This window comes from Ranitomeya variabilis, chromosome 2 (assembly GCF_051348905.1).
Source record: "Ranitomeya variabilis isolate aRanVar5 chromosome 2, aRanVar5.hap1, whole genome shotgun sequence".
NCBI classification, from domain to species: domain Eukaryota; kingdom Metazoa; phylum Chordata; class Amphibia; order Anura; family Dendrobatidae; genus Ranitomeya; species Ranitomeya variabilis.
This window is the reverse complement of record NC_135233.1, coordinates 637871853-637895069: the sequence shown is the minus strand read 5'-3', so window position 1 is coordinate 637895069 and position 23217 is coordinate 637871853. Positions and strand designations below refer to the sequence as shown.

The following is a 23217-nucleotide window of genomic DNA, read 5'->3' as shown; positions in this document are numbered from 1 at the left end:
GTAAAAAGTTGGTCACACTTGTCAAACACTATGTTTGACAAGTGTGACCAACCTGTCAGTCAGTTTTCCAAGCGATGCTACAGATCGCTTGGAAAACTCTAGCATTCTGCAAGCTAATTATGCTTGCAAAACGCTAGTTTTTACCAGGAATATGCATGCCAATTCCGCATGCGATATACCCGCGGCAGGAGTTGCAGAATCGCCGCAGAAATTTCCGCAGCAATTCTGCGACGTGTGCACTTAGCCTAAAATGAAACTCCTTTTGCAGCTTGTACTTTCATCACATTACGGTCACTTGCCCAGTTGCTATGGGATTTCAATCCACGGGGCTCAACCTCTTTCACCATACGAACATCCTAGTGAAGTGTTATTTTCAATACCAGAACATGCAAATAGTGGGGAAAAAAGTATTTAGTCAGCCACCAATTGTGCAAGTTCTCCCACTTAAAAGGATGGTAGAGGCCTGTAATTAACATCATAGGTAGACCACAACTTAGAGTCAAAATGAGAAAACAAATCCAGAAAATCACCTTGTCCGATTTGGCCAGATTTATTTTGCAAATTATGGTGGAAAATAAGTATTTGGTCATTAACAAAAGTTCATCTCAATATTTTGCTATATATCCTTTGTTGGCAATGACAGAAGTCAAACGTTTTCTGTAAATCTTCATAAGGTTGGAACACACGGTTGGTGGCATGATGGCCCATTCCTCCATGCAGATCTCCTTTAAAGCAGTGATGTTTTGGGCCTGTCGCTGGGCAACATGGACTTTCAACTCCCTCCAAAGGTTTTCTATGGGGTTGAGTTCTGGAGACTGGCTTGGCCACTCCAGGACCTTCATAAACTTCTTATGAAACCACTCCTTTCTTACCCTATCCACGTTTCATCTTCAATGCCCTTGCTGATGGAGGGAGGTTTGCACTCAAAATCTCACAATACTTGGCCCCATTCATTCTTTCATGTACAGGGATCAGTCATCCTGGTCCCTTTGCAGAGAAACAGCCCCAAAGCATGATGTTGCCACCCCTATGCTTCACAGTAGGTATGGTGTTTTTTGGATGCAACTCAGCATTCTGTCTCCTCCAAACATGACGAGTTTTGTTTCTACCAAACAGTTCTACTTTGGTTTCATCAGACCATATGACATTCTCCCAATACTCTTCTGAATAATCCAAACGCTGTCTAGCAAACTTCAGAGTGGCCTGGACATGTACTGGCTTAAGCATGGGGACACGTCTGGCACTGCAGGATCTGAGTCCCTGGCGGCGTAGTGTGTTACTGATGGTAGCCTTTGTTACGGTGGTCCCAGCTCTATGCAGGTCATTCACTAGGTCCCCCCCGTGGGGTTCTTGGATTTTTGCTCACCGTTCTTGTGATCATTTTGACACCACGGGGAGAGATCTTTCATGGAGTCCCAGATCGAGGGAGATTATCAGTGGTCTTGCGTGCCTTCCATTTTCTTATTGCTCCCACAGTTGATTTCATCACACCAAGCTGCTTGCCTATTGCAGATTCAGTCTTCCCAGCCTGGTGCAGGGCTATAATTTTGTTTCTGGTGTTCTTCAACAGCTCTTTGGTCTTCACCATAGTGGAGTTTGGAGTGTGACTGTTTGAAGTTGTGGAAAGGTGTCTTTTATACTGATAATTTCAAACAGGTGCCATTACTACAGGTAATGAGTGGAGGACAGAGGAGCCTCTTAAAGAAGTTACAGGTCTGTGAGAGCCAGAAATCTTGCATGTTTTTAGGTGACCAAATACTTATTTTCCACCATAATTTGAAAAATAAATCTTGCCAAATGAGTCAAGGTGATTTTCTGGATTTGTTTTCTTATTTTGACTCTCATAGTTGTGGTCTACCTATGATGTAAATTACAGGCCTTTCATCTTGGGAGAACCTGCACAGTTGGTGGCTGACTAAGGCTGGTTTCACATTTGCATCTGTGTACGAAGCGTTTCATTCGCATACATCTGCATGCGTCCTGCGTACGTATCTTTAACATGGTGTATGCAGGGACATGCGTTCGCCTGTAGATGCATATGCATGCGTCGTATCGCGGTATGCGTCGGGGCGTGGCTAACGCAACATGATGCATTTTTTGAGGCGTCAAATATGCACAGCCATAGGCTTGCAGAGGCTTGCGGATGGAGTGTGTCAAAACAATGCATTACACTCTATGGGAATGCATATGTATGCAAGGACATGCATACGCTTGCGTACGCATGTGTATTTCAGAGAAAACATGTCCAGGAACTGGTTTAAGCCACCCCCCCACACACACAAAGCTTTTAAAAGAGGGTCTGGGCACTGGAAGTTCAGGACTCTGCAGACTCTGGAAGTGATTAGAAGTCATTGCATCTTTGAAGACTCTGAATTATCAAAATGTGAGTATAAAAGTGCAGCGCCCCAGAGTCCTGGTTGTTGCAGTACTGTGGCTCCGCCACTATGGGGTGCTATGGTACGTCTGATTGCACTAAGGAGTTTCTCTGACCAGGTAACACTCACACTACACTTCACACTCCGGCCACCAGGGGGGGGTGGTTCTATCTAGTAGGCCACTCCTCACACTCTGGTAAAACTGGGGGTTGGACAGGAAGACAGGAAGAGAAGTAGCTGGGAAGAGCTAGTGAGAGGACCTGTCAGGGATGGGATCCTGGCAGACTCCTCAGAGCAGAACAAACCAGTGAACAACGGGAATACAGTAAAGAGGAATTAGGACCAGAAGGAGTCGTGCTGTTAGACCGAGGCAACATCCTTCTGAGGCGCAAACAGTCGGTGGCCGGAACGCCGAGCAAGTAAGAGACTTTAAGTACTACTGCAAACCACAGCCGGACAGCCAATTATAGGTTGGCTGTCCCACTTAACACCTAAGCAGACAACGGAGGCAGCTGTGGGAGAGGGGCGACTCTAGGGTCCCGGAAGAACTCCAGGCCTACCCCGTCATACGGGTGCGTCCTACCATATCATCTGGGGGACGGAGAGAACGAATATCAGAGAGACAGAAACAGTTGTGAGGACTATCCCGGGAGCTCGGCAGGGAAGGACTACAACACACAGCGCTAGAAGGTAGACACTGATTCCCACCTGTAAAGGGAACTCCTGATGTGCCTTTGGACCGGCCGGTCTCTGACAGCCCTGTTGACAGCGCTCTGGACTGAGGACTCTAAAACCTTCAGTAAAGAGGTAAAGAGACTACAACCTGGTGTCGTTATTTACTACGACCTACACTGCACCGCAACATCATCCCATACCTCCACCTTTATTGTACGCCCCACAGCAGGGTCACGGACCGGGTCTAGCCACCGTGACCACCCCGGAGCAGAGACTCAGAGGCCCGGTACCGGGTACCCCTCGGCCCTGCGGCAGTGGGGGGCGCTACAAAAGCTAATGTCTGTTTTTCTCCATGCAGTCCGAATCACTTCTGTCTCTCTTGCAGCATTCCTCATCATGTCCTCCAGTGCAGAGCAGACCTCACAGAGTGGACAGGAGACTGAAGTCAGTACACTTGCTACTGATTGGTAAGTATTGACTGTCAATATGACACGTGGTAAAATCATGTATTTTCTTTACAGAACCATTCCAGTGTAGATGAGCAGGAGCAGCAGACTCGGGCCCAAATTCCGGCGCCAAGATGGCGTGTAAGTATTCTTGACTGTTTTTGGTTATACGACTGTTTTTGGTTATTCTTAAATGTTTTCAGTTTAAGTGTGGAACACCCGCCAGGGCCGTGGGGTACTCGGTACCGGGTCCAGTACTTAAAAGGATGTGTCACGGCGGCGGCGATCCAGTCCGTGGCTCTGGGCACCCATGTAAAAAGGGAAAAGTCTTTAAAAGGGGTTTGCCAAATAATAAAAGTTTGTGACGCCACCTGAGGTATTCGGTCAGGGATGACCGACGCTGCTTAAAGGGGTCCGCTGGGGTGGTGTTATGGCAGCTGGGATGGTAAGGCTTCCCACAGGTGAAGCAGGGTCCCAGGGCTCCCGATGTAGTAGATAAAGGTGGTAGGCAATGTAGAAAGAAACGGAGGACACACGGTTGCAGTCTCTGTACCTCTTTACTTGGTTTAAGGCAGCCACAGTCCAGGGTACAGGATTACAGATGCTGGTGTAGTCTGGGCAGCTTGGAAGCAAGTTGGGAATCCCTCTAACTATGTGGGGTTGGAAGCCTTCCTACCAGCGCTGTGGTTTTGTAGTCCCTCGCTGCCTTACGCCTCACACAAGGTCTTCACGTTTCTTCTCTGTCCCCCTTTTGGTAAGACACTACCCGTACGATAGGTAACTCAAGCATTTTTACAGGATCTCTATCATGACCCGGGCTCTATTTGCTACTGTGTCCTCAGGTGTCAATGGTGGACAGGTGACTTGAAGTCCAGCCGCCTGCCGGTTTCTGCTGTGAGACATAAAGTCCTGCACAACCTCAGTCTTCCGGCTACTGGTATCTGCGCTCAGCGCGGAGGAAGCCCTGTCGCAGCTTCTCTTTCCAGCTCTTCACTCTCCTGTGCTTCTTCTCCCTCTCAGTCTCCTACAGACTGCTCTGCTTTCTCTTTCCTTCCTAAGAGCCGCAGAATCACTCGTCTCCAAGACCCCAGCTTTCCTTCCTCTCTCCTTGCTCTCCTCTCACCAACTGTCTGACTCCAACTGCCTAGCAACTGCCTAGCAACAGACTCCTCCTCCTGACCAGAGAGAGCAGCAGCAACACCCGGGATCAGCAGCACTGGGACGCTGTGCTGATTCGGCGGCTGTGGAATTTAGTGGCCCAATCGCTGATGGATGGCTGGGATAACGCCACGCCACAAGTCCGAAAGGATTTTCTTAAGTATTGCAATTTGGACGGCAGTGAACCTGTAAGGCCAGGATCACACAACCAGCAGCAGACTCTGTACTTACAGCAGCCACACATTAGGCCAATCCACCACCACCACCACCACCACCACCATGCCGGGTCCTGCTGCTGTAGGCCAGTTCGCCACCACCATGCCAGTTCATGCTCCTGCATGCCGTCCACATCCACGTTGCTGAGTCCTGCACATGCATGCCCATCTACCTCCATGATGCAGAGTCCTGGTACTGCACGCCATCCTCAACCCACCACTCCCACCCTCCCAAAGAGACACAGAAGAAGCAAGCTGCCTAGTTCCAGCTCTGGACAGAAATCAAAAAAGAAGCGTGGCCCCAAAACTGTCCCACCACCTCCACCCTCACCTCCCAATGTGTTTCTGTTATCCAATTTGTCTCTCCCCTTCCCCAATCACTGCTTGTTCTTTGTCTCTTTCTGTGCTGTCAACACACACTGTGCGACGCTGCCGGAAAGACACTTATGCGCCGTCGCCACTATAGAAGTATTCACTCAAGAAGCAAAGCTGCAGTGTAAAGCAAAGAAAAAAAGGAGCAGATTGTGTCTGTCATGGAGCTATGAGGTGGCAAAAAACACAAGAGGACCGAAAATCCTCCAAAAAAGCAGAATTAATACAGCACAAAGGATCATCCTGCACTCAGGATGCAGCAAACCCATGAAGTAAAGATGGCAGAAAAACACTGATGAGACCACTGCTCAAAACGGACACTGAGCAATCACACCACCATGAATTGGCAGACTATGAGTGGTCGTGTCAGTGTTTTCCACCTGTGTTGCCGCCATCTTTACTACATGGGTTTGCTGCAGTGCACTAGTTCTGACACTCGGGCAGGTGAGTAAAGATAGGAGGTGGATTAGCTCCATCATCTTTTCAGTCTGTAATAATCTATTGGACTATAGATTAATGCAGACTGAAAGACAATGGAGCTAATCCGATGTCACCTACCATAGCACTGACATCAGAAAGAAAAGTTGTAGTGTAAAGCATGGGTGACATAACCCAATCTGCATGAGATAGGGAGTGGATTTATAAAGACTGAAGTTGTGAACCAGTGAGCACCTGAAACAAATATTGTAATGCTGAGGGCACTTGGAACAGGTGTTTAACTAGAGGTGTTTTATTATTTCAGTCAGCAAACATAACAGGGACATTTTAACATTCCAGGTACATTTTACTGGCTTAAACCGTCTCATCTTGCCATTCCAGATGTCCACTATCCGAAACAAAGCATGCAGCAAATGTATCCCTCATTTGGGCAACTTCCACGGTTTTCTTCAGAGGGTGATGTTGGTAACCTGGCAATGGAGTAGAATCAGGTTCATTAAGTTCTACGATGGGTCACTTTAACCATGATGTAGTTGTGCAGAACCCCACAAGCTTTGACAACTGCATCGAGTGTCTCAATTTTTAGATTAATGGCTGTTCCCAAAACTCGCCATTTAGATACCAGCAGACCAAAGGCACACTCCACAGTTCTTCGTGCCCTTGTCAGTCGGTAGTTAAAAATCCTTTTTGTGTGGTTCAAGTCCCGACTGAAGTATGGTTTAAGGAGGTTGGCACACATTTGAAAGGCCTCAACCCCTACCCCAACTACAACAAACGGCATTGGCGGGCCTTCAGTGTTGGGAAGAGGTCGTGGCAGTGGGAAATTGAAATTATTCCCATACAAGCGTTGGCCCATGTCTGAGTTTGAATGTCTGTGAATGTGAATGTCCTCATCCAAAAGATCCAATGTCCATGGCGACAAGTCTAAAGTCAGCAGCTGCAATCGCCATGAGCACAATAGAAAAGCATTTTTTTATAAATAAAATACTCTGATCCAGTTAAAGCTGGTTTGGTAATTCGAATATGTTTGCTGTCCACAGCTCTCAAACAGTTTGGGAAATTACAAATTTCCCAGAATTTTTCAGCATTTTCCTTCCAGATTTCAGGGGTGGGTAGGGGGATAAATTCCTCACGCAGAACGTCCCACAAAGCCCGGCAGGTGTCTGCAACAATCCCGGAAACGGTGGAACTCCAATCCGGAATTGGAAATGGAGAGATAAGCTCTTTGGGTAGCCAGTAATCTGCCGAATAGAAAAAGCAAAAAAAACATTAAGGACATGGCAGATCAATAATATTTATGACAGGCGTTTCCTTTTAAAAATTACGTACCTTAGTGTCACCAGCAGACGTTCCTCAGCAGGAATCGCGCTCTACGTAGCTGTGTGTCCTGCCTGCTGATAGCTTCTTATACGCATAGCAGCAAATCACTGAAGATCTGTTGAGACATTCTCGTGTACTCAAAATATTTTTCCGGGTTCACTGTATAAGTAGTGGTAGGCTCCACGGCTCTCACGGACTTCACCAATGGGGTGTTGCCAAAATCGACGAGGACGTCTTCTCCGTCTTTGCCTTTTCCTTTTCTTGTTCAAAAGCAAATGCAAAGGTAAGAAACAAGTTCACATCGAAATCCAGATTCCGATAGAAACTCTCCATGTGAAGATCCATCTTGACGCTGGATACAGCAGCAAAAGGTGAGGATGTCTACATACAAAATTTCTATGAGACACGCCCATTGGGGCGTGGCTTGTGTCAAGGAAATTCTCCTGGAAAAGCATTTTCCTATCGAAAGCATGCGCATAAAAAGAACAAATGCATGCAAACACTGCATTTTTTTGCCGTCATGCATAAGCTGATGCAGATAAAAAACGCATTTTGCATGTGTTTTTGCATGCGTTTGAGGATGATACGCTGCGCGCATAAACGCAAATGTGAAACTAGCCTAAACACTTTTTTCCACCCAATGTACGTGGCTGGATTTTCAACATCTAATGCAAGTCTATGGGAAAAATCTGAACATAAAACAAATAAGAGAAATTGAGGAATTGTGGATTGGAAACACGCACCGCAGGTAAGTTTACGCTAAATAAAAAGAAGTACAGTGTGTGTGAGTGGTCTATAAATCCCATCCACTTGCTGAAAATGTAAGATGCTGCATTTTTGGAGCTGTGAAAATACGAAACACCAAAAACTTCAAGGCCAGGCCAAATTCTATAATTCTCACCAGTGTCATTTTATGTGCTAACTCTGGAATGCTTCAATGGAACCAAGTTAGAAGGGTTATCAGCACTCAAGGTTGATCAGTAATTTCTAATTTTTTTTCAACAAAATTTACAAAACCATTTTTTTTTTTAGAGATAACATCACATTTGAAGTGACTTTGGAGGGCCTATATGTCAGAAACACGGGTATTACATACCTGGTAATGTGTTTTTTCATGAGACATGACGGCACCACGAGAGAGGGGATCCGCCCATCAAGGACCGGAAACCTTCAAGATAAAAGGGGAGGCTCCTCTCTCCACATCAGTTGTTTACAGAGTACGAGAGGAACTCCGCTGGTTAGTGTACACATAAATAAAACATCCTATACGGTTCTATTCACCGATACCCCAGGGAGTGTATAATACAATAATGCACCCAACTAATGACGTGATCAAAAGGGTGGGAATATAAGGGTGCCGTCATGTCTCATGAAAAAACACATTACCAGGTATGTAATACCCGTGTTTTTCCATCATACATGACGGCACCACGAGAGAGTTACAGAGATTTGTATTCTCTTTAGGGAGGGATCACTGCTCATAACACTCTTCTCCCAAATGTGAGATCAGAGGTAGCAGATAGGTCTAGCCTATAGTGTTTAAAAAAATGTAGACGGAGAGGACCAAGTGGCCGCCTTACAGATTTGGTCGATGGTAGCATCTGCTCTCTCCGCCCACGACGTCGCCATGGCCCTCGTGGAATGGGCTTTCAGACCCTGTGGAACAACCCTGCCTGTACTATTATACGCTAGAATAATGGCCTCTCTCACCCATCTAGCTATAGTCTGTTTTGAGGCTTTAAGGCCCTTCCTTGACACCTGGAACAAAACAAATAAAGCCCTCTGCTTCCTCCAGGATTTTGTTACCTCTAGATACTGTAGGATACATCTCCTAGCGTCTAGGCAATGGAGTCTCTCTTCTTTCTTGTTAGTAGGATTGGGACAGAAAGAGGGTAGGGTTATGTCCTGAGCCCTATGAAATCTCGATACCACTTTGGGGAGATATGCCGGATCTAATTTTAATACAACCCTATCGTCCATGATTTGTGTGTAAGGGGGGTCAGCTGACAACGCGTGTAAATCCCCCACCCTACAGGCCGATGTAAGGGCCACTAACAAAGCTGTTTTTAATGTTCGTATTTTATCAGAAGTTGTATTTAACGGCTCAAAGGGGCTTTCCGTCAGGGCTGTTAACACTAAATTCAGATCCCATGGTGGAGGAGTAGGAGATGGAACAGAGTCAGCTCTACTACAGGCTCGGATAAACCTCACCACCCACCTATTACTTGCCAGGTCACAGTTAAATAGGGCTGCTAAGGCTGAACTGTACTTTGAGGGTACTAACAGCTAACCCCAGGTCTAAGCCCTTTTGCAGGAACTCCAGTATTGCCACTATTGGGACCTCCCCTTCCCGGATTGGCCCTGAGCTGGAGAGGAATTTCTTCCATATTCTCCCATAGATCTTGGTCGTTACTGGTTTTCTGCTGCTGAGCAAGGTGGATATTAACCCAGCTGAGAACCCTTATTTCTCTAGTAATGACCGTTCAAATGCCAGGCTGTCAAATGAAGCCTGGAGTTCTGCGGGTGGTTGAAGGGACCTTGCGTTAGAAGGTTCTGGTCTTCCGGGAGAACCCACGGGTCCGTCACTGACATCACTCTCAGCCAGTAAAACCACGGTCTTTTCGGCCAGAAGGGAGCTATGACAATTACCCTGGCCTTGTCCTCCCTGATCTTCCTCAGAACCACTGGGATTAGACATATCGGCGGGAAGGCATACAGGAGTCCTGACGTCCATTCTATGCTGAAGTGTCTACTGCCAACGGCCTGTCTACTGGGTTCAAGGAGCAGAACTTTTGGACTTTCTTGTTGACTTTTGAGGCAAAGAGGTCTACCTTGGGTTCTCCCCACATGTGCACTATCCGTTGAAAAACTGACTTTTTTAGGGACCATTCTCCTTGCCTCAATTGGTTCCTGCTTAAAAAGTCTGCCTTTATGTTGTCCACACCTCGGATATGCAGGGCCGATAATGACAGGAAATACCTTTCGGCTAGAGACATGAGTCTTGTGGTTACGTGCATCAGAGCCCGAGAGCGGGTGCCTCCCTGGTGGTTCACGTATGCGACCGCTGTTCGGTTGTCCGATAGGACTCTCACATGATGCCCTGCCAAGTGAGGAAGTAACCTCTCTAGCGCCTTTTCTATTGCTAGGAGCTCCCACTCGTTTGAGGATAGATCTTTCTCCTCTTGAGCCCAGGGGTCTTGGACCCATAGTGTGTCTGAGTGAGCTCCCCACCCCCATGGACTGGCGTCTGTTGTGATCACCTTGAGAGGCTGTGAATGTCCAGGGAACTCCTCTCGGGGATGACTCTATCTGTAACCACCATCTGAGAGATTGGAGCACAGAGAGTGGGAGAGTGAGCTTCTGCTCTAACTGCCCCTGAAGTTCCGGTTGTTCTGCAGCACACACCATTGCAGTTCTCTTGCATGGAACTGGGCCCATTTTACTGCCGGTATGCAGGAGGTTAGGGATCCTAACACCGACATGGCCCTTCTTAAAGTCATTTCTGGTTTTTTTAAAGTGGCCATAATCATCTGTTTGATTTTTTCCTCTTTTTCTTCTGGGAGGCGACACTTCTGTGCCACGGAGTCTACCGTTATCCCCAGGAAATTCTGGACTATTGCTGGCTCTAGCTTGGATTTTTTGAGATTTAGTTGCCATCCCAGTGTCTGAAGAGTGTCCATCACTATCCTGACCTGTTCCTGACAGTAAGAAAAGTTCTTCCCCACTATCAGGAAGTCGTCCAAGTAGGGTATTATCAGAGTGTCTTTTTCCCTGAGATGTGCCACGACCTCTGCTATCAGCTTTGCGAATACCCGTGGGGCTGTTGCTATCCCAAAGGGCAGAGCCCTGTACTGGAAGTGACGCAGCTGGGACCCCGTCTGGACTGCCACTCTGAGAAACCGACGATCTTGTTGTCTGATTGGGACGTGATAATAAGCGTCCTTGAGATCGAGGACGGACATGTAACACTGGAGATAGAGAAGTTTCACCGCTGATTTTATGGTCTCCATCTTGAACGATGGTATTACAAGAAATTTGTTAAGGCCTTTTAAATTTATTATTGTCCTCCAGGAGTTGTCTGGTTTTTTTATGAGAAAAAGAGGGGAATAAAATCCTTCCCTTCTTTCCTCTATAGGAACTTCTTCCAAGACGTGTTTGTCTAGGAGTGATGTTACTTTTCCTTCCAGACTGTCTTGTTTCTCCTGAGAGGATTGTACCGGGGTCTGCATATACCTTCTTGGAGGCCAGTGGTGAAATTTTAGTTTTAGGCCTGATCCTACGATCTGCCGGATCCATATGCTGGATGAGATCCTCTCCCAGGCTGGAAGGAAGTGAGAGAGCCTCCCTCCCACCTGAGAAGGACCGTCACTGGGAGGGTTTTTTGGTGTCTCTGGGACCTGCCAAAATAGAAGCCCTTTCCTCCCCTGGGTCGCTTGTCCAGGTTGCTCCTGTCTCGGTCTGTGTACTGCTGCCTCCGGAGTTTTTGACCTCTCCGAAAGGAGCGACGAAAGGGCTGAAATGGCTTTTGGAAAGTTCTTCTTTTTATCCCCGGCTTTCTCCAATACCTCGTCTAATGCCGGTCCGAAAAGGAAGTTCCCCTCACAAGGCAAAGAGCAGAGCTTCATCTTCGCCTGAGTATCTCCCGGCCAGCATTTAAGCCATACGGCACGGCGTCCTGTGGTGGCTAACACTGCTGATTTTGCTGCCAGCCTAGCCGAGTCCACTGATGCTTCAGCTAGAAACACCGCCGCTGCTTTCATAGTTGGTATTGCCTCCAGGATAGTTTCCCTGGGAACTTTTTGCTCTACCTGTTCCTCCAGGTTGTCTATCCAGATTTTAAGGGATCTGGCTACACAAGTGGCCGCGATGGCTGGCCTTAGTGCTCCTGCTGAGGCTTCCCAAGCTGTCTTCAGGGAACTGTCCACCTTCCTATCCAGAGGTTCTTTTAGAGAACCTAGGTCCTCGAATGGCACGGAGGATTTCCTGGCAACTTTGGAGACCGCCACATCAAATTTTGGGGCTCTGTCCCAAGATGAGGACGCCTCCTCTTCAAAAGGGTACCTTCTTTTTAGGTAGGTGGTTATCTGGGACCTTTTTTCTGGCTTTTGCCATTCCCTTTTAATCAGTTCTTGAATTTGTTCATTAACAGGGAATGACCTCCGTTTTTTCCTTTGTAGACCACTGAACATGAGTTCTTGGGCTGTCTTTTTGGCCTTCTCATCTACCAGCCCCATGGTAGAGCGAACAGCTTTTATAAGCTTATCTGTAGCCTCTGCTGGAAAAGTGTCTTCCTCCTCTGAGCTACTATCAGAGCAGCGGGCCGTATCTGAATCCTGCTCTGACCCCGAGGAATCTCTTTGGGATCCTACTGAGGAGCTGGATCTGTCCCTAGATCTGGCATCTGTGTCAGCTGTCTGCAATGCTTTTACGGACTTCGAGACCTCGGACTGGATCAGGGATCTTAGGCTGTCCATAAAGGAGGGTGTTTCCTCCGCCACCGTCCTGCTGATACACTCCTGACACAGTCTTTTACCCCAAGATGTTTTTAAAGGCTTTCTATATAAGGGACACTCCTTATTTTTAGTTTTTCCCTTATACTTTTTGGGGACCTCCTTTACTCCACCCCGCAATGTATGTAAGAAAAGAGGGGAGAGATGGAGATAAGAGAAGAGAAAAGAACAGACATTAGCGTGCTGGACTTTCTCGCAGATCACTCACCACTCGGACGCTTTCAAAGTACGGGTACCGGATCCGGAGGTTGGCTGGATTTCTCCGTGTCTCTCACTGAGACTAGGGACCCCTCTCCTTGGTATGGCGATCCGTCCGTACGCTGTCTGAGCGGCTTCTGCTGCTGCCACGGTGGGACTGGCTCTTTTTTGCTTGAGTGAGACCGCCTCTCCTGCATCTCTTGCTGTGGCATCAAATGCTCTGGTGAAAGGCTCTCCATCATACACACTAACACTTAGCAAGAGTAGTCACCTTCAACCTGGCCTGGTTTTAGTGACACAGGGCAGCGTTTCTGGCTTGTTTAAATAGATTCACTTTTTTTTTTTTTTTTAATGGACCACCTGGTTGATCCTGCCTTTACTGGCCGCTTCAGTGATCAGGTGTATAATCGCACCTGTCCTGAATGATTACCTGGCTGATCGTGCCTGCACCCTTCCGGTGCTCCTATATGCAATCAATCACCTGGTTGATCCTGCCGTCGCTAGCGCAACGCCTGCGCTGTGAAAACATGCCAAAAGCGCGCACCCAGTAACCACAACCGGTGCGCGCTCGATATACACCTGGCTGATCCTGCCGTCAGGCCCTGAGTGCGCACCCGGACCTTACTTCCGGTGCGCGCTCCTTAATCAACTACTCCACCTGGTTGATCCTGTCATCTGAATTCACCGACGGCCTGTGCTCCAGGCGCGCATCACTTCCGGTGTGCGCCGCCTTTTTCGGTCCCCCTGCCCCATAGCTCTACACAAAAGTTCCGAGTGCTGCCGCCGGGTAATGTGCGCACATGTCGTACCTTCACCCGGCGCCGGCTGGAGGGGCTTCAGCGCCGCCACGCCACAGATGTCAGCCAGCACTTACCCTCAGCGTCCCTCATCGCCAGACACCGCTCCATGCTCAGGTACCGACCAGGAAGAATGGGGGAGGGGGGGGGGGAGACCTGCTTTAGAAGCTCAACAGGGAGGGCCCCAAAACCTCCGTGGAGACTTACTCAGCCCGGGCACCGATGTGCCTCACGGGCTGCATGGCCACCTTTGGTCAACGGGGGGCCCCCGTGGAGAATCTTCACCCGGGCGTTCGTCTCGCGGGCTGTGGCTATGCTTCGTTCAGGGGGGCATGGTATACATTGACCTCCGAGGCGACTACAGGTACCTGGTGACGGGTGCAGCAGACCAGCGCCTGCCCAAATCCACCCGACCCAGGCCCCGGCATCCTCTTCAATCTTCATCAGATGTCTTCCATCTTGAGGGTTCCCCGTCAAGGACAGGAAACCAACTGATGTGGAGAGAGGAGCCGCCCCTTTTATCTTGAAGGTTTCCTGTCCTTGATGGGCGGATCCCCTCTCTCGTGGTGCCGTCATGTATGATGGAAAAAACATCCAAAAGTGACACCATTCTAAAAACTGCATCTCTCAGAGTGTTCAAAACCATGTTCAAGAAGTTTATTAACGCTTCAGGTGCTTCAAAGAAATTCAAGCAATGTAGAAGGAAAAAAAGTTTACATTTTAATAAAGTCCACAAAAATGCTCAATAAGCCCAAAGTTTGGCATTTTTACAAGAGTAACAGGAGAAAATGCACAGTACAATTTGTTGTACTATTTAATATCTTCTGATTACGCCAATACCCCATATGCAGAGGAAAACTACTTTTTGGACTCGGAAGGGAAGCAGCGCCACTCGACTTTTGGAGCGCAAAATTGACTGGAAAAGATTTGCAGAGCCGCCGATGTGCCTAAACAGTGGAAACCCTCCCAAAGTGATTGCATTTTGGAATGTGATTTATCTAGATGTGTGGAGAGCACCTTGAAAAAAAAAATACATTTTTCCAGCAAACATGTTGCTTCAGACCCATTTCCACAAAGGTAACAGAAAACAAAAATGGACCACACAATTTCTTTTGCAATTTGTCTTCAGCACGCAGATACCCCATATGTGGTGGAAACTACTGTTTGGACACACAGCAAGGCTCAGAAAGGAAGGAGCGCCAACTGAATTCTGGAGTGCAATTTTGGATGGAACAAATTGCAGATGCCATGTTACATTTAAAGATCCTCACGTTTTGGAAACGACACATCTTGAGCAATTCAACTAGCACTGTAGTGAGTATTTTTAACTAGAGTTGAGCAAATAGGTACAGGTCCCCGCTTATTTGGCAAGCTATAGCGCTTATCAAATAAGCTACAGCGGGAACCTGTATACCTGGAGCACTCCAGCTGATCAGCTATTCAGCTCCGCAGCTGCATGTGTTGCGGCTCTTTGACAGCCACAACACATGTATGGCAAAGACTGTCTGTTGGGCTCTCCATGCATGTGTTGTGACTGTCACACACCCTCAACACATGCAGCTGCGGTGGCGAACAGCTGATTATCGGGAGCGCTTCAAGTATTCAGGTTCCAGCTGTAGCTTATTCAGTAAGCGCTATAGCTATTCGGATAAGCAGGGGCCCGAGCAAATATGTTCAACTTTATTTTTAACCGACAGGCGATTCACAGAATTGTATAACATTGGGCTAGGTCAAAAAAGGTAAAATTATATTTTTTTCCACTAAAATGTTACTTTGACCCCAAGTTTTCAAATTTCAAAAGGGAGGATAGGAGAAAATGGAGCACAAAATGTTACTCAATTTTTCCTGAGTGCGCTAATACTCCATATGTGGTCGAAAACTACTTCTGAGGCAAAGTACAAAGCTCAGAAGGGAAGAAGTGCCTTATTGTGGTGCACATTTTTCTGGAATGGTTTGAGGGGATCACGTCACACTAGAAGAGCCCTTGAGGTGCCAGAATAGCAGAACCACTAGTTGACCTTATTTTACAAACTAGACATCTCAATGACTTCATCTAGGTGTGAACGTGTCACCGAGTTTTATACTATTGAGCTGTGAAGAAAAAAATAATTATGTTTTTAATCACAAAAAAATTTGTTTTAGCACTAGATTTTACATTGGCACACAGGAAAATAGGTAAAAGTGGCATCAAAATGTGTCCCACAATTTCTCCTGAATGCGGCAATACCCCATATGTGGCTACTGCTTAGCCATATGGAGAAACTTGGAACAGAAGGAGCGCTATTTGACTCTTGGAAAACAGATTATCATAGAATACTTTGTGGACTCCATATACAGAGCCTCTAAGTGCCAGAAGAGCAGAATCCCACCTCAAGTGACCCCATTTTGGAAATTACAGTGCTCTGGGAATTTATCTACAGGTGCTTCGACGATTTTGACTCCATGGGGGTTTGCCAGAAACAAGCAGCAATGTGAAAATTGCAAGCCTGCCATTGTAGTGCCCAGTACATTGCATTGCCCAGCTTGTTCTTCTGGAGACATGGACCTATAAATTAAGCGGGCTCTCATTGATACAGAGATGCCAAACATGGATGTCAACTGCGGCTTAGGCACACTGTGTGGCATGTGGATTTGGAAGTACGGAACTTGCCATTTCGCTTTTCCAGAGATTTTGTGCTACCAGTAACATAAAAGCCTCCTATATTTTCATTGACAGATGACAGACCTGAGTGGGGACTTGCTTTTTTTGTGGATTGAGTTGAAGCTTTTATTGGGAACAATTTACATAACGTTTGGGATCATATTTATCCGGCACTCTACGCTGAGCACTTACTTTGTGGTTTCCATCTAAATCTCTGAATGACATGATTCAGATGAAACCACCGATGGATCCATTCACTATAATCCAGAGTTACTCTGGACTCCGTCTGGCCTCTGTTGAGAGGTGTCCTTTTAAGAAGAGCACAAAACTGTGGCCGACAGCACTTTTACGTAATCATAGAAAGACGGACACCGCCGGATCACAGGTCAGACGGCGCCCACAGTGCCTCATTACATGGAATTCTCAGCAGGGCGATCTGTCTGAATCACAGATTTCAGAGAATCACACAGAAACCCTGGTGTAAGTGCTCAGCACAGAGTGCAGGATAAATGTGTGCCGAGTCTTACTGCGATCTTTTTGAGGCAAAATGAAAAAAAATAAAATAAATAATAATAATATCAACAGCATGTGAAGAATCTACTATATAATTGTCTAAGGGTCACTTCCGTCTTTCTGTCTGTCACGGAAATTCATTGGTCACGGCCTCTGTCTCTCATTGAAATCCAAGTCGCTGATTGGTCGCGGCAAAACGGCCACGACCAATCAGCGACGGCCACAGTCCGGGGGCAAATGGCCGCTCCTTCCTCCCTGCAGTCAGTGCCCGCTCCATAATCCCCTCCAGTCAGCGCTCACACAGGGTTAATGGCAGCGGTAACAGACCGCGTTATGCCACGGGTAACGCACTCCGTTACCGCTGCTATTAACCCTGTATGACCAACTTTTTACTATTGATGCTGCCTATGCGGCATCAATAGTTAAAAGATCCAATGTTAAAAATAATTAAAAAAATAAAAAATCGTTATATACTCACCGTCCGTCGGCCCCTCAGATCCAGAACCGGCCTTCCCCGTTTCTCGCGACGCTCCGGTGACCGCTCCATGCATTGCGGTCTCGCGAGATGATGACGTAGCGGTCTCACGAGACTGCTACATCATCATCATCTCGCAAGACCGCAATGCACTCTTGGGACCGCAGCGCGCGAGGAGCGTCGGTAACCGCTTCGCCTGGATCCGGGGCCAACGGAAGGTGAGTATATAACTATTTTTTATTTTAAAGGGAACCGGTCACCCCGTTTTTTCAAGATGAGATAAAAATAGTGTTAAATAGGGGCAGAGCTGTGCTTTACGTTAGTGAATTTTTTGTGCCTTTATTCCCCACCTATGCTGCCGAAATACCTTTGTAAAGTCGCCGTTTTGGGCTGTCACTCATGCTGGTCTGGTCATATGGGCGTGGTGACAGGATCTGGGGGAGAAACAGCGATGTCACCACGCTCATATGACCAGACCAGCGTGAGTGACAGCCCAAAACGGTGACTTTACAAAGGTATTTCGGAAGCATAGGTGGGGAATAAAGGCACAAAAAATACACTAATGTAAAGCACAGCTCTGCCCCTATTTAACGTTATTTTTATCTCATCTTGAAAAAACGGGGTGACGGGTTTCCTTTAATTCTTTTTTTTTTTTTAACAGGGATATGATGCCCACATTGCTATACACTGCATGGGCTGTGCAATATACTGCGTGGGCTGTGCAATATACTGCGTGGGCTGTGCAATATACTGCGTGGGCTGTGCAATATACTGCGTGGGCTGTGCAATATACTGCGTGGGCTGTGCTATATACTGCGTGGGCTGTGCAATACACTGCGTGGCCTGTGCAATACACTACGTGGCCTGTGCAATACACTGCGTGCGTGGGCTGTTATATACTACGTGAGCTGTGTTATATGCTATGTGGGTTGTTATAAACTACGTGGCTGTGCTATATTCTACGTGGCTGTGCTATTTACTACGTGGCTGTGCTATTTACTACGTGGCTGTGCTATTTACTACGTGGCTGTGCAATATACTATTTGGCTGTGCTATTTACTACATGGGCTGTTATATACTACATGGCCGGCCGCGAACAATCAGCGACAGGTGCAGTCCGGCCGCGAATTAGCGCGGGATTTGAACCAAAATTGGTCGCGCCGGCCGAATCCTGTGTATTCAATGTATTATTCTAAAATCTTCATAAATAAACTACATACATTTTCTAGAATACCCGATGTGATAGAATCGAGCTGGTTATATTTATTTTTACGACGTTCCTCGTGCAGTATAAGTGATTAGGTGACTTTATTCCTCGGGTCGGTGCGATTACAGCGATACCAGGTTTATAACACTTTTCTTCTGTTTGGCTGCTGTCACACACTAAAAGAAGTTTTTTTTTTTTTTTTTGAGTAAAACAAAGTTTTTGCTTCACCATATTTTGTGACCTATAACTTTTCCATATTTCTGCCGACAGGTATTCATATGGTATTTACTCTTGGGATATCTCATTAATAAATATTGTGGCCTATTTCTTCCATAATCCAGTGCTTGATTTATTTAATGTGCCATTTCAATACTTATTTATGACTGAGGCTTGGATCACCATGTTTGTACAAGGTTATGCACAACCCCCCGACTACAAGACCCCTTGGGTTTTTCATAAATTATAAACATTACATACTATTATTTTCACAACAGAGATGAGAAATTAAAAAATAAGTACAAGACATAACATTCCTAATAGGAAGCATTTGCTAATACTATTCTTACACCTGCTGCATATTGGGGTGGGATAGAGATAGAAATGCCCCTTTAACGTTGAAAGGAGACTGAAAGACAATCGTGATAAACCGAACATGCCTGCCCATGTGGGCTTAACCCCTTCCTGCCGTGTTCAGCTTTCCCTCTCCAAGGAGCCATAAGCCCAGCGGGGCACACACAAGGGGCAGGACATAAAGCGCACAATGCCAGCTGATGCCAGCAACGTCAGCAGGCAGGATTAGCACCAGCTAAGGGGGGAGCATTGCCGCCACATACACGCACAGGACAGAGCCCCCTACTTACAGTCGCTGCCAGCTCCACGCAACCCACTGACAGCAGGGCTGGAACAAGTCCGAAAGCCGCATAATGAAGCGGCGCCTCCCCGGCCAGCAGCCACTTCCTCTTCTGCTGAGCCGCACGCTTCTCTACTGCCCCCTCCTGGTCGCACCGTTCAGTACAGCGCAGCAGGAAATGACTGGCACTCAGCACGCCGGCTGCTCTACAGCATGTGGTGGCGTTATACCGGGGAAGGGCCCACTGCAGCGCAAAGCAGAACGGCTTCTGGCTCTGCTTTTGGTGCCCTTCATCTGGTATGTCTGGGGGGAATGTTATGGTAGCCCTGTGACTGGCAACGACGTGTGGGTCTGACACTATACTGGGGAATTTGGCCAGGACTATTGTGGGCACTGTGCGTAGGAGCCCTATAGGTGGCCATGCACACTAGACAAAACCATGGAATGAATGATTGCTACATAACTACATTTTAGGCTACTTTCACACTAGCGTTAACTGCAATACGTCGCAAATGCGTCGTTTTGCCGAAAATACGCATCCAGCAAAAGTTCTTGCTGGATACGTTTTTTCGTCATAGACTAACATTAGCGACGCATTTGCGACGCATTGCCAAACGTCGCGTCCGTTTTGCGACGCTTGGGCGTGTGGTAGTGGACCGTCGGGAGAAAAAAACGTTACATGTAACGTTTTTTGCTCACGACGGTCCGCTTTTTCCGACCGCGCATGCGCAGCCGGAACTCCGCCCCCACCTCCCCGCACCTCACAATGGGGCAGCGGATGCGTTGGAAAAATACATCCGCTGCCCCCGTTGTGCGGCGGAGACCACGCTAGCGTCGGGAACGTCGGCCCGACGCACAGCGACGGGTCTTTCCCGACGCTAGTGTGAAGGTAGCCTTAGGCCTCTTTCATGCCTCAGTTTTTTAGAATCCGTCACAATCCGTCAAAGGGTTGAAAAGACGGATGCTGTGCAGATTGTAAAAAACTGATGCACTGGATCCGGTTTTATTTACGGATCCGTCAAAGCAGCTGCTGCAGGAATTTAAAGGAACAGAATTCTGGAGAGCCAGAGAGATTCCCTGAATGGAAAAATGGGTTAAATTAAAGGAATATCACAAAAAAAGTCACATTTTCCATTCTTTTCTCTCTTCTCTGAAATGATCTAGCATATCAGAGGAGAGAGTAATGGGGTCGCCCGAGTCTCCCCGGTACCTCCGCCATCCCCAGATCCTGCTGCTCCATTCCCCGGCCCTTCACGTCATCTTCCCGGGAGAAAATGGTGGGCAAATGCGTAGTGCGCCCGTTCAGATCTGCTGGCCAGTGTCCGGCAACAGTAAGAGATTTTTCTTATTGGTTCATTTTGATCACTGTGATAGACCCTATGGTGATCAAAATAAACAAATATAGCAAATGAACTCCCCCTGTGACACCTCCTTAGTTAGGCAGAAAATAACATTTTTATATTTTTTTCCATTCTTTGCAGTTAGAGTTGGGGTTTAAGCTAGGGTTAGGGCTGTGTTAGGGTTGGAGTTAGAATTGGGGGGTTTCCACTGTTTAGGCACACCTGGGAGTCTCCAAACGCGAAATGATGCCCATCAATGCCAGCCAATTTTGCGTTCAAAAAGTCAAACTGTGCTCCCTCCCTTCTGAGCCCTGCCATGCGCCCAAACAGTGGTTTTACCCCCACATACCTGGTATTGGTGTACTCAGAAGAAATTGCACAGCAAATTTTGTGGTCTATTTTCTCCCGATACCCTTTTGAAAATAAAAAAAGTTTGGGTCTAAAGTAAATTTTTTGTGAAAAAAATTGGTGGTTTTGCGCACCTTGAGGGGTGCAGTTTTTAGAAAGATGTCACTTTTGGGTATTTTCTGTCATAGTGAGCCCTCAAACTCACTTCAAATGTGAGGTGGTGCCTAAAAAGTGGTTTTGTAAATTTTGTTTGAAAAATGAAATCATTGGTCAACTTGGAAACCTTATAACTTTCTAACAAAAAAACATTATGTTTCCAAAATTGTGCTGATGTAAAGTAGACATGTGGGAAATGTTATTAACTATTCAAAATTTTTTGCCAAATTTTCATTTTTTTTAATAAACAAAAGTCTTATTGAAGAAATTTTTACCACTATCATGAAGTACAATATGTCATGAAAACACAATCAGTGGGATAAGTTGAAGCGTTCCAACGTTATTAACTCAAAGTGACAGTGGTCAGAATTGGCTCGGTCAATAAGGGGTCAAAGGTGTTGTCCATTCCTAAGCTGTAAGTCTGCAGTTACACTATATAAGCTGTACCTTATTACATAGTATCCCCCTCTTGATTTGCATAGTGCTGTGCTGTATGAAATGGCATCCTCTCTTGTTATGTATATTGCCGCCCCCATTCCATAGTGTTCTCTGTTGTAGGGCAGGAAGCTGTCAGTTCATCCTTGAATCGTGGACTGTGCAGCCAGCAGTGTAGCTAGTGTGATTCAGCAGAATAATTAAACTGTTTGTTGACTGAAAGCTCTGGCTTCGTAGAGCAAGGGAAGGCTGGAGATGGAGGGTAAACAAGCAGCTAGACAGGGGTATATAAATGATTGGCCCCACCCTGATGCACCGAGCGCCTGTGCTTGGTTTCAACTGTCATTCACTACAGGCCGTTGTTTGCATCGCAATAAAAAGAAAACCAAATGTTCACAGTTTTGGGCATCTTCCTTACATAAACTGATGCAAGCCCTCAAAAAAAACAAAACCCAAGGAAATTCCAGGTTGTGAGGTAGCAAAACAAAAAATGCCAAGGGGGTGAATAATTTTGCACGTCACTGTATGTTTCATTTGTCTACAGTATATGTTTAAAAAAAATGTGTCTTATTCATCCAAAGAAGCATGGTTACACTTTTTTTTTTTGCACTCATAGCTTTTCCTGGTACTGTAAAAAGCAACTTCCTTTTTATAAAAAAAACACAACATGGCTTATCAGTCTTCAGTAATCTGAATTTACACCACCACCTACATACCCTTTACAATTAAGGTACCGTTACACTAAACGACTTACCAACGATCACGACCAGCGATACAACCTGGCCGTGATCGTTGGTAAGTCGTTGTGTGGTCGCTGGGGAGCTGTCACACAGACAGCTCTCTCCAGCGACCAACGATCAGGGGAACGACTTCGGCATCGTTGAAACTGTCTTCAACGATGCCGAAGTCCCCCTGCAGCACCCGGGTAACCAGGGTAAAACATCGGGTTACTAAGTGCAGGGCCGCGCTTAGTAACCCGATATTTACCCTGGTTACCATTGTAAAAGTTTAAAAAAAAAAAAAAAACAGCACATACTCACATTCTGATGTCTGTCACGTCCCCTGACGTCCACAGGGTTACGCGCTGCTGCTCAGAGCTTCCTGCACTGAATGTGTCAGCGCCAGCAGTAAAGCAGAGCACAGCGGTGACGTCACCGCTGTGCTCTGCTTTACGGCCGGCGCTGACACGGCCGATATTTACCTTGGTTACAAGTGAACACATCGCTGGATCGGCGTCACACACGCCGATCCAGCGATGACAGCGGATGATCAGCGACGAAATAAAGTTCTGGACTTCTATCTCTGACCAGCGATATCACAGCGGGATCCAGATCGCTGCTGCGTGTCAAACACAACGAGATCGCTATCCAGGACGCTGCAACGTCATGGATCGTCGTCGTTCTCGCTGCAAAGTCGCTTAGTGTGAAGGTACCTTTAGAGTGGTCCCATTTACTCACTTATTTATTGCAATTTTCTTTTGTGTTTGCCTTTGTATGTTTTACATTTTTAATTGTATATTGATAAAAAATGATTTATCTCTTGATCCTTGCACTTTATACATAAAAAATACATATACAAATAGTCTTGGAGGTGAAATCCTGCTGGCAATTCCTTTTAAACCAAGAACATGTCAGGATATTCGATAATTAACTGAAGGCATATGTGTAAAGGCCTTTTATGAAACCCATACCTTGCTTGTAGCATTTTTGTAGAAATTGTACAGAAATCCAGCCCTGAATTTCTAGTGC

The 23217-nt window shown here is 46.7% G+C and overlaps 1 protein-coding gene across 1 annotated transcript in view; it reads right to left on the bottom strand.

The window, feature by feature from the left end:
* Window positions 1-19478, bottom strand: part of RNASET2 (ribonuclease T2) — a 214661-nt gene extending 195183 nt beyond the window's left edge. The window contains exon 1 of the mRNA XM_077289105.1: window positions 19201-19478. The gene's annotated coding sequence lies outside the window, so the exon portion shown is untranslated. The remainder of the gene's footprint in view (window positions 1-19200) is intronic.
* Window positions 19479-23217: the final 3739 nt, after the last annotated feature.